General features: G+C 40.5%; 1 pseudogene; it reads right to left on the bottom strand.

The window, feature by feature from the left end:
- Positions 1-975: 975 nt before the first annotated feature.
- LOC122729685 lies at positions 976-2,468 on the bottom strand (annotated as a pseudogene).
- Positions 2,469-9,494: the final 7,026 nt, after the last annotated feature.

The raw sequence follows: 9,494 nt of genomic DNA, 5'->3' as shown, positions 1-9,494 counted from the left end.
TTTCTTGAATGACTTAACTATTCTTAGCAATACAATGATCCAAGACAGTTTCAAAGGACTCATGATAAAAAAATGCTATCCACCTCCAGAGAAAGAACTAATCGAGTTTGAATGCAGATCAAAACATACTATTTTTTATCTTTGTGTTTTTTTTCCTTTAGGTCTATATCTTCTTTCACAACATGACTAATATGGTCATATGTTTTGCATGATTGAACATATATAAACCTATATCAAATTGCTTACTTTCTCAGAGAGGGGATAGGTGAGAGAGGAAGAAAATATGGAACTCAAAATGTTTTGAAATGAATGTTAATTATCCTTATATACAACTAGAAAAATGTTACTAAAAAGGAAAAAGAAAAAAAAAAGCTCAGCTCAAGTTCCACCTCCTATGGGAATTGTTTTTTTGTGGTTGTTTTTCTTCTTTTTTTGATCCAGCTACTAGAGTTTTCTCCCTGAAATATCCCCTTTAATCACTTTTGAGAGAAATTGCTTTTTATTATTATAATGAGAGTAGAGGGTATTCTTGGTCAGTGCTAGTCTTTTTTTTTTCCATTTATTTTTTTAATGAAATTAGATCACTGCTTACAAAAACCTGCACAAGTTCCTGTGCCCTCCCTCTGTTCAGCCTCCCCCCCCCCCTCCAGCCGAGAGTCCCAAATCATTTCTATTTCAAAGAAAGGGAAGCTCTGGGTCCCCCCAGAGCAATGGCTCATCACAGCAACCCCATCCATCTTCCCTGTGGGTGCTGGCTCTGGGGTGTAGCCCCCTACGGGGCCACAAGATGATGGACCAGGGCAGGGGGACCCACACCTCAATACTGACTGAGGCCACCATTGAGAACAGAGTGAAAAGATGTGAGTGTCCCTTCCCAAATCCCCCCCTCCCCTCACAGTCTCTCCTTCCCACCCCCACAGATAATTGCTACCCACTATGGAGACAAGGCCTCAATTTTTCTGGAGGGGACAGGGCCTATAGGCTGTAGAACTTAAGGCTCCTGTCCATGCCAGTTGAAGTGATGAACTTAGTGTGGTGCCCAAAGGCCACCCCTATAGTCAGACCACTGTGCTCTGTGAAGTGGGGGATTTCTGTCCGCTGTTTACATATGTAGATCTGAACATCAGTGCCCCCAAGGACCAAGTATGTGCCACTCTGGTCAAAGATCAGTGGCTTCACCTCAAAGTTGTTCTCCAGCTGCAATGTCTTGAAATTCTTGAGTTTGCAAAGGTCCCAGAGTTTAATAGATAAATAATCAGCTGCAGTAGCCAGATAATAGCCATTCTCTGAGAAGGAGATGCTGGTGATGGGGCCCAGAGTGTCCAGGGAAACTGGCCACATTGGTGCATTCCTTCAGGTCCCAGATCTTGATTTGAGAGTCCATGGTCCCTGTCCCCAAGATGAGCCCATCGGGATGGAACTGGGCACAGGCGAGAGCACAACCATAGGTCTCATCAGTGACCTTGGTGAGCACTCGCCCCGTCTGGATGTTGAGAAGGCCCAGTACAGATCATCAGAAGAGCTCAGGAGGTAATCGCTGGTGACATGAAGATTGAGACCAGTCACAGCGCTCTTGTGTGCACGGACAACTTGTACACAAAGAGGTGTTGGGGACGACCAAATGCGGATGGTGGCATCTGGGGAGACAGAAAACACCAGATCCGGGGATGGGCGGAACACCACGCTGGTGACCTTCTTGGCGTGCCCTTTGAGTGTGGCCAGAATCTGCTCTGATCTCTTGTCAAAGACAACAACATTTTTATCGGCCCCTCCGGTGAGGATCTTGTTGGTGTCCGAGGGGCAGAGGTCCTGGGATGCTGGCACTGTGAAGCCCTCATGTGATGCCACCTGCTGGTATTTGCTGAGCTCCAGCTTCACCAGCTCCTCTGACACTGTCTTCCCCCTTTTTACGCTCTATGGTGAGCACTGCTGCTTTTTCTTGAAGCTTCTGGATAAACTCAGGGGTCATTCCAACCAGCTCTCCCAAGTCCATAGGCTCACCAGCACCCACAACGCTGGGCTGGGAGCCTGGGGGACGATGAGACTGGCCTGGGGCTTCAGTGTGGCCAGAGCTTCTCGGGCAGCAGTGACTTCCTTGGTGAGACGGGCAATGACACAGGAGGCAGCGTCGTGCTGGTACAGCACATGTGACAGCTCCTACACTCCTGGGGGTGGTCTGCAAGCTGCTGGTGCAAGGTGAAGCTGTGCAGCATGACCGGGTCCCATTCATCTTGCAGGGCCTTCAGGATGGCTGGGATGCTTGTGGCAGATGGTAGCATGGGTCGGATGGGGTGGGCAACTTTGATGTCGATAAGCTGCTCCTCAGACAGAGGCTGGTTGTTGACGGGGTCAGTGCCATTCTCCACGATATACTTCTCGATGACCTTCTGTTCATACACGTGGTTGCTGACAGGGGACACACAAGGATGCTCGGGCACCTCGTTGGAGATGGAGCAGATGAGGGACATGGCATCGCCACCACGCTGGGGCTCCCTTCCCGCCGGAGTGCTAGTCTTTTGAATAGAAAATTACTCACATAGCCAAAATGGAGGAGCAACAAAGGACTGAGCTTGATAGAGAGGAGCCAAATATTTGGACTTTGCTATATGCTGGGTTATTTGGGCTGAGCAGGGCAGGGCAGAGTAGGTCTAAGGTGGAAAAAGGGAATGCCTTTCTAGCAACTCTAAATTTGTTATGTTCCAAGGGAAGTTCAAATACTTTATTTATCCTTAGGGTGATGGTGAAACTGAAAAAGAATGTTACGGTCTTTACCTCTCCTTTAACATCAAGTTTGTTTCCCCTCTGATGGGAGTCTGGAGGGAATTACACAGGTCTCTAGGATTAAAGTGGAATTCACAAGAGAAAAAGGATAATTGTATTGATTGTTTATGGCTTACTATGAATCCTTTATGTTGTTTTGCATTGTCTATGGCAGGAAATAAACTTTCATATAATATAAATAAATACCTTAAATGCATTGTCACTCTGAATGCTTTCATAGAAGCTAGGGTTTACCTACATCTGTGGAGACCTAGTTTGCTGCTGTTCAGTTGTGTCCAATTCTTCATAACCCCATGAACCACAGCTTGCCAATGCTGTACAAAGGTGTTTTCTTAGTAAAGATACTGGAATGGCTTACCATTTCCTTCTTGAGTAGATTAAGGCAAATAGATGTTAAGTGATTTGCCCAAGAGCACACAGCTAATAAATACTGATGTGGGATTTGAACTCACATCTTTCTGACTCCAGGCCCAGTGCTTTATCTACTGAGTCACTTAGCTGAATCACAAGGGTATTACCGGTGGAAATTCAGGAGCAAAGAGATGAAATAAATCCCCTAAAATTGTACTCAGTCTGTATAAGCCCAGATTTTTTAAAAAAATGAGTTGATATCTAACCATAGAGCCAAAATATAGTTGAAAACATGGAAAACTAGCTACAATTGTAAAAACACATTTATATAAATTTGTAGTTTCATGTACAATCATCTTTTTTTCTATTCTACTGTTATAGAAATTTTTATTTTATTTCTTAAGTTCAGAATAAAATAGGTAAAATTTTTTAAAAATTTCAAGACAAAAAAGCCACCACATTTATAAGTTTTGAAATCTACTATGGAATCTACAAACACAACTAAAAAGCAGGAAATCAAATGTCATCAACTAGAATGATGGTAGTACAAATTTAGCTAAGAAGCTACAAACACACCAGCAAGCTGAAAACATTGCTATAAATCTTGGAATATACCTCGAAAACTGGAAATCTAGCTGTAAAGCCAAAATATTCAAGGAAACTGAAAGTGTACCTCACAACCTACAAACACCAGAAGCTGGCAATCTAGCTAGGTGGCCCAGTGACTAAAGCACTGGCCTTGAAGTTGGGAGGATCTGAGTTCAAATCTCACCTCAGACACTTACTAGCTGTGTAACCCTGGGCAAGTCACTAACCTCAATTACCGAAAATATCCAGGGTCATCTCCAATCATTGTGATATATAGCTTGCGTGTGAACCTAGTTATCTTTAGAGGAGAGAATGAGGTTGGTGACTTTGCACAGCCCTCCCTCATTTAAATCCAATTCAGTGCAAATCACAACATCACCCTGACTGATGTCATGATACTCTTTGGGAACGAAGGACAAACGACAACAAGGAGTAAAAAACTACACTGTAGAAAACTGGAAATCTTTGAAAAGCCTAGAAACTTAGCTGGAAAGTAGATTTAACAAGCCCTAAGAGACCTATAATTCCCTCATCCAACTAGATGAGATTTCTCCTTTTCCTGAGTCCTCACTGACCAATAGATGGGCCCCCTTGTTCTGCCTGCAGATTCAATTTCTCAACTTGGTTCAGATAAATTTCCATCTCTTTTGTTAGTCAAAGCCTTCTCTGGCAACTATCAGATCTCCATACCTTCCCATTTCACTTACTCCTAGAAGAGTGACATCAAACTCAAACAGAAAGAGGGGTGGAGGAAAAAGGACAGCAAATCCATAGATAAGGATTATGCAGGCTGCATAATGTAATATTTTCTATATTTTGTAGTTTTCATTTATTTTGTTAAATCTTTCCCAAATACATTTTAATCTGGCTAGAGCTGTACTCTGGAGGTTGGTGGTACATGCAGGCCATGGGGCCTTGTATGTGACCCCTCTGCTTTAAACAGTTCTCTCCTCTGCTCATTAATATTGTTTCCTGGGGCAGCTAAGTGGTGCAGTGGATAGAGCACCAACCCTGGAGTCAGAAGTACCTGAGTTCAAGTCCGGCCTCAGACACTTGACACTCTTGGATGATTTGTTGCTGTTGTTGTGGTTCAGTCATTTTGTTTTTGTTTAGTCGTTTTCCATCAAGCCTGACTCTTCATGACCCCATTTCCTTGGGGTTATTACTTGTAGATTTTACTACCTCAGTTACACTATGGTGAGATAGCATCACATTAGTGTAAAAAAACAAAACAAAACAAAAAAGGACCAGATGTAGAAACGGAGAACTGGAATCGGTACTTACTAACTGTGTAACACTGAACAGGTGATGATCTCGATAAGCCTCCAGCTCATTTGACAGATGAGGAAACTAAGACAAATAGGGTTAAGTGACTTGTTGAGGGCCACACAGCTAGTAAGTGTCTGAGACCAGATTTGAACTCAAGAAACTGAGTCTTCCTAACTCCTGGTCTGCCACTCTATCCACTGTGCCACATAGGTACCCCCCCCAGCTTGTATGATTATATCTTCTTAATATGCAGTGGTCCTTCCTGTCCTCATCCTCATAGCTCTCCTATTTATCCCACTCTTCTGAAATCTCATTTTGTTTTTTGTGGAGAATAGGGCTCTAATAATGAATCACACACACATATTGCTTTCCTCAAAATGCTCAAGGGATTAAGGTGATAGAATAATAGCATTTAGAGCAATAGATGACTTTACAGATTACCTAATCCAGTCCCCTCACTTTAAAAATGAGGAAATTGAGGCCCAGAGGAGATAAGTGACCTTGCCAAGGCCTCACATATCATAAATAGTACAGCTGTGATTCAATTCTGCTATGGTTCCAAATACAGTGTTCTTTCCATGATACGATATTGCAAAACCAATATTATTTCTCCCATTTTACAGAAAAGAAAACTAAGGTTTATAGAGATCATCGCTTGTTCAGTGTTACACAGCTAGTAAGTACCAATTCCAGTTCTCCGTTTCTACATCTGGTTCTTTTTTTTTTTTTTTTACACTATGTGATGCTATCTCACCATAGTGTAACTGAGGTAGTAAAATCTACAAGTAATAACCCCAAAGAAATTTTCACATAAAGAAAACTTTCTTGCATCGTATCAGTATCTGCTTTTGTACATTACCACAAATTAATACCAAATAGAAGATGTGCTTTTAAAGGCTTAAGAGTTTAAGTCTCTTTCCTAAATATTGCTCCTATAATGATTGTCTCTGATGACAGAGTCACAGTAGAACTGTCATGGGTATTTTAGACTCTCATGTGCCTTTCCAAAATAGAATTAAACTTTGAAGGGGGAAAAAAACACCAAACAAGTAACTGACCTACTAATGTCTTATAATGACATGGTGATGAAGGCCATGGTAATAGATAGGATAGGGTATGGCAGGCTTTAAGAAGCTGGAAATATAGGACAGGTTCATCCAATGAGAGACTCTTTGTAATCAGGGCTTCATAGAAGGTCATCACCAGCAGGTTAAAAAATTCAAATAATGACTTTAACAAAGGGTTGGGAGGGACTGGGCATGGCAATTCAGGAAAACTCATAATGACTGGGATTGGGGGTTGTGCTTAGGGGAATACCAATCTGCATCTGCAGAGGGATATCCCTTAGCAATTAAATTACCAAAGCTAGAAGTAAAAAGAATTAAAGAAATTAGAACTTGTCCATTCAGCAACAAAACTCAGCTTAGTAAAATAACTTTCAAAGCAAAAATTACATAAAAAGAAATCTGTCTTATACTTTCCTAATTGGGTAAGTACTCTTAAAACAAAAGCTTATCACAACACTTTATAACTCCCTAGAAATCTTAAATTGGTATCAAAACCCCTCCAGGCAGTTGAACTGATTTTTGTTCCTTTGAGAGGAGCAAACTAGTCTGTTTCTGAACTAATCAAATGGGAAGACTTTGGTTTAACTGCCTACCTTTCCCACTAGTCTAAAAAGGCCTATGTCTCCCATCTAGCTCCAATCTAGACTAGAGGGACTCATCTCCTCAGTCAATCCTAGAAATTTTGATTCAAGATGAAAAAAACTGTCATGGAGGAGACACTATAAAGAATGTAAATTGAAGAAGAATTCTCTATAAATCATGAGCTCTCCAAATTTTCCTATTTGTAGATGACAACATCCTGGTTTTAATAAGTTCCAAAACAATGCAGGGTGTCCTGATAAAATCCATAACCATTTTTTTTTTTGCAGGGCAATGAGGGTTAAGTGACTTGCCCAGGGTCACACAGCTAGTAAGTGTCAAGTGTCTGAGGCCCGATTTGAACTCAGGTCCTCCTGAATCCAGGGCCAATGCTCTATCCACTGTGCCACCTAGCTGCCCCCCATAACCATTTTTTTAAGTTGGATTAACCATTCACACAGAACAACTAAATGGATAAGAATGCCTATTGTCCAGACTATGACATGCAGTTAAGACACATAACGTATATACAACTCATCATAATTAAAAGTATTAATAATTTTAAGTTATATGAGAATGAAATAGGAACATAGATTTAAAGCTGAAAAGGCCCTTAGGAATCATCCAATTTGCCCTCTCTTTTCACAAATAAGGAAATTAAGCCCCAGGGAGGTTATGGGGTTCACCCAAAGTCACAGAGCTCATAGGCAGCAAGGGCAAGAGCTGAACCCAGATAATCTGACTCCAATGCTCTTTTCACTGTACCATGCTAGAGCTCTCTTATTTGTTACCTGTAGCCCTCAAACCCCTCATCTCAATTTTCCACAATTACATTGACTTATATCTGCCTAATTTTCCTGGGTTTTTTTCCTTCTATTTAGGTATGAAAAAAAGGACTCTGTTTCCCTCCTCTCTTCTTTATTCTATACATACAAACTTGTTCATTTATATTACAAACTTGTGCACTTACATTTTTGCTTTCTAAAGTTTACAACCAGGAAGATTTTTGGGGGAGGTGGGGCAGTGAGGGTTAAGTGACTTGCCCAGGGTCACACAGCTAGTGTCAAGTGTCTGAGGCCAGATTTGAACTCAGGTCCTCCTGAATCCAGGGTCAGTGCTTTATCCACAGCACCACCTAGATGCCCCCTACCAGGAAGATTTTTAAAGAAACAATTGAAATTTAAAATGGAACCAAAGTTGAACAAGGAGATAGACTAGAGGCCATACACAATTTTGTGGTCTTATAATTTGTCAATTCTGTGGGGGAATTTCTTTTCTGGATTTATTTCTCACTGACAAGAAAGAATTAGTTGCTGTAGTGGAAAAGATGGAAACATTGGAGGTATGTCACCATTTCATCTTGAAATCTGTGACAGAGCAGGGGAAAGTTAGTGATAGTCGGCCATGTACCCCAGATTTGGGGAGAACAGATTTCAGGGCTTTCAGAAAGATGATAGGTAGGAGTTCATAAACTAAAGTTTGGAAAAACTCTCAAAAACAAAGTTCTGAAGGCAAAGAGAAGTAATTTCAATGAAGAAGAGGAAATTATCTAATGATAATGATGAGGATACACAGATAATTTGATAACTCGTCTAAATTTAGACTTCTTAAAAATGCTAAATATATAAAAGGAAGGTATACAATTTGGTACAAAGTATACGATATAATAGAAGGCAAAAACAAAAACATAACATGATCCTGTAAGAAAAATGTTGCCTCTGTCCTTTCAATTCACTTTGAGAAGCAGCCCCAACTAATTTGAATCATTTGTTACAGTTGCCCTGGGGTCAAATGAGGACTAAGAGACAATCAGGGAGAAAGTAGACCTGTTCCTCTCCTCTCCAATACTTGGGAGAAAGTTTGGAAGTAAGCAAGCTAAACACCAAATGGATACTGGGGGAAAGAAGATATAAACTGTAATGGCTATAAGCTTGGAAAAGACTGAAGATAGTCATTTGCATGGTATAAAAAGAAAGATGGGAGTTCCTAGTGCTTCCTGGTAGCATCTTATTTGGTTTGGGGTTGTAGAGAATATGTACAAAAGATGACTTAAGAATGACAGTTTTAATTCTCAACAATACAATGATCCAAGACAATACTATCCAGCCCCAATGAAAGAACTGATATTGATGGAACAAACTGAAGCATGCTATTTTTCACTTTCTTGAATTTTTTTTCTTTTAATCAAGTTTTCTTGTACAAAATGACAACTATGGTGATATTTTACATAATCATACATGTATAACCCATATCTGATTGCTTGCTGTCTTAGGGAGTGGGGGAGGAAAGGGAGGGAAAGAGGGCTAAAAATTGGAGGCCAAAACTATAAATAAAAATATTTATTACAAAAAAAATGACAGTTATAGAATACACAAGATACTTGGGAATCACCTACCAAAACACATTCAGGTATAATCTTAATGCAAAGACAAAGCAGTTTCCAGAATAAAGGAAGATTTTAATATGTGAAGAGATGTTAATTGTTCACCTTTGAGCCATGATAATATATTTTTTAATTACACTAATTGACAGATTTAGTGCTTTACTAATCACACTACTTTGAAGAATAAGACAAAATAATTTTGGAAAATTGTCTGGAGGAACCAAAGAGGAATCTCAAAGGAACTAGTAAAAAAAACCAGGAATGAAGGAAGGGCCCCTATCATTATCAGATCTCAATATATACTATTCTATAAAGCACCCAAAGTATTTGATACTTTTTTTTTTTTTGGTGAGACAGTTGGGGTTAAGTGACTTGCCCAAGGTCACACAGCTAGTTAAGTGTCAAGTGTCTGAGGCCGCATTTGAACTCAGGTCCTCCTGAATCCAGGGCCAGTACTCTATTCACTGTGCCACCTA

Source organism: Dromiciops gliroides, chromosome 5 (genome assembly GCF_019393635.1).
Source record: "Dromiciops gliroides isolate mDroGli1 chromosome 5, mDroGli1.pri, whole genome shotgun sequence".
NCBI classification, from domain to species: domain Eukaryota; kingdom Metazoa; phylum Chordata; class Mammalia; order Microbiotheria; family Microbiotheriidae; genus Dromiciops; species Dromiciops gliroides.
The sequence above is the reverse complement of the archived record's forward strand: the minus strand, read 5'-3'. Positions and strand labels throughout refer to the sequence as shown.